Source organism: Otolemur garnettii, unplaced genomic scaffold (assembly GCF_000181295.1).
Source record: "Otolemur garnettii isolate 467f Iridium unplaced genomic scaffold, OtoGar3 scaffold00274, whole genome shotgun sequence".
In the NCBI taxonomy this organism is placed as follows: domain Eukaryota; kingdom Metazoa; phylum Chordata; class Mammalia; order Primates; family Galagidae; genus Otolemur; species Otolemur garnettii.
The window spans coordinates 836,542-839,298 of record NW_003852669.1 but is presented as its reverse complement, the minus strand read 5'-3'; the positions used below and the strand labels follow the sequence as shown (position 1 = coordinate 839,298).

Genomic DNA, 2,757 nt, shown 5'->3' with positions numbered 1-2,757 from the left:
TCAAGAAGAGGGTCGCAGAAATGCTAGTGCTTAAAATAGCACAGTCAATCCAGAAATAGTCTCTCATCTAATGTGTAATTGACTAGAAAAAAATTTTAACAAGAGTATAAGACAAAGGCCTTTAGTGACATTATTTATCTTTTTCACCTGAAACTGACTTTGGAAGGTGTATTATTTTCCTTTCTATAGTAGATTAATTAATATATAACTCACAGCAATGGTTCTCAAACACATCTAGGTGTCAGAACACCTGAAAGTCTGGGCACTTTTTGCCTCCACAACAAGCTCCAGGTAGAATTTCACAAGCACTGATGTACTGTTTGATTATAGTCTACAAACTAAGAAATATTTTACAAATAGAAAATAAAACCATATTATAAGTCTAAAACACAAAACCACAACCACTGACATCTATAACAGTAATTTTCAACTGGAGTGTGGTGGCACACGGTGTTCTGTGAGAGGATCTTAAGTGTGCCACGAAAATTTTTAAAGATCATTAAATTATTTTTGAAAGAAGTTCACAGCACAGTAAGTATCTTTTGTTTCTTACTGCTTTTTATTTTTTGATCCACATAATTTAAGCGTGCCGCAGAAGTGTAACCGTAGGTTCAAGTGTACTGTGAGATAAAAAAAGGTTGAGAAACACTTGTCTATAACCATTACGATAAACAAAAGCAGGTGAATAGATCACAACAGATCCTGTGGAGTTTTTCAGAGACCATTAATTTACACTTTGTATATTCAGTGTCAGCAATCAGAAATTAAAAAAAAAAAAAGAAAGAAAGAAAAAAGCTAAAATGTATTCAAGACCATTCAATTCCTCTGATTTTATGTGAATGTCAGCAGTAAGACCTCTCGTTAGCTGCCTGAACAGAATTATTCTAGAGCCCGTATTTGAGAACCACAAACACAGAACTTTTCACTGTGGGACCTCACATTGCTTACCTGCAGAAATTCTCTGACATTAGATCCCAGGACGCGTAAGATTGTGTCATAACCAGATTCTTGACAAAAGACAAAAAACATTTTCCCAAACATCTGAAGGATTTCTCCAGCATTTAGATCTATTTTGTAGGTTCAGGAGAAAAAAAAAAAGAATATTACAGAGGAAATAATAATGGAAAGAATGAAAATGAGTGTATATTAAAATGATTTAAGAAATCTTCAATTTTTATGCATAGTGACTATAAATCATAGGAAAACAGTCTGGTCAGGACAATACGATTACATCAGAGAAGACCATACACTAGCATGTTAACAGAGTAAATCTTTACTTACAAGCTAAGCAACTGGGGGGTTTTGGGGGTTTTTTGTTTTTTTTGTTTTTTTTGCACTTTTGGCCAGGGCTGGGTTTGAACCCGCCACCTCCGGCATATGGAGCTGGCGCTTTACTCCTTTGAGCCACAGGTGCCGCCCAAGCAACCAGTTTTTCAGCTTCCATAGGAAACCACAGGTGGAGCATCCCTAGCCCAAAATCCGAAATCCGAAATGCTCCAAAATCTGAAACGTTCTGATCACTGACATGACACCACAAGTGAAAAATTCCTTCGCTTGACCTCATGTGACGGGTTGTAGTCAAACTTTATCTGATGTACAAAATTATGAAAAGTACCCTCTAAAATCACTTTCACGTTATGAGAAGAAGGTATATGTGAAACACAACTGAACTTCCTATTTAGACTTGGGTCTCAACCCCAAGATATCTTACTATGTATATGTAAGCATTACACTATCCCCCAAAGTTAAAAAGCCAAACACTTCTGGTCCCAAGCATTTTAGATAAGAGATACTCAACTTATACCTAATTTCGGGTTTTAGTATATTACTTTAGTATATTAGTTATTTTTTCTGAAAAACAAAGAAATATTTTTAAATCATCAAGAATGGACATGACAATAGTTGGATGCAAAACAGTCTTGCTTTATATAAAAGTATAAATTTAATAACTTGATTGTATGCACTTCAGTATCCTTTTTTCTTAATATGCAATCATTACTATTTACAGAATGTAAATGTTCTGAAATTTTTGTGTCAATTTTGATTTCTATCTTTTTGACATGTAGATGTAACTATTTTTACCAATTTTTTTGACATATACATGTATCTATTTCCCCAATTCTTCTTACTGAAAATGTAGGCTTTTTTTCATATTTTGTTAATATAAGTAACTCTGACATGAAAACATAAATCTTAATTCAGACATCTAATAATTTCTTTAGGAAAAATTCCTAGAGAGTGTGAATTTTTTTTTTTAATTTTTTGCAGTTTTTGGCTGGGGCTGGGTTTGAACCCACCACCTCCAGCATATGGGGCCGGCGCCCTACTCCTTTGAGCCACAGGCACTGCCTGAGAGTGTGAATATTTTTAAAAGACATTTTATGATGCAAAATCATTCTCCAATTCCGTGTGATTTCCCCGTTACTCTTGATTACACTAGATACTTCATTTTATTCAATCCCCCAATTTATATGAAAGCAAGTTATTTCATATATGTGTCAATGTTTATTGCTAATGAGGCTGGGTATTTTTCTTTTTCTTTCTAATGATTTATCAACCCTTTAAAAATTTTTTTGTTCCGCTCTAGATAATATTTGCCTTTCTACTTCCATTTAGCAAAGCTGAAGGCTTCGTTCTACTCTAGCTATCTGAACTATAGAGCCTCGTTATAAATTAATCACTATGGGAATGATAAATAGTATCTTGGGAACAACTTTGTCTCCATGAAGTTTTTTTTTGTTTTTTTTTTTTTTTTTT

At 33.9% G+C, this 2,757-nt stretch overlaps 1 long non-coding RNA gene across 1 annotated transcript in view; it reads right to left on the bottom strand.

The window, feature by feature from the left end:
- Window positions 1-944: 944 nt before the first annotated feature.
- Window positions 945-2,757, bottom strand: part of LOC111722531 — a 17,055-nt gene continuing 15,242 nt past the window's right edge. The window contains exon 4 of the long non-coding RNA XR_002771313.1: window positions 945-1,067. This is a non-coding gene — a long non-coding RNA (uncharacterized LOC111722531). The remainder of the gene's footprint in view (window positions 1,068-2,757) is intronic.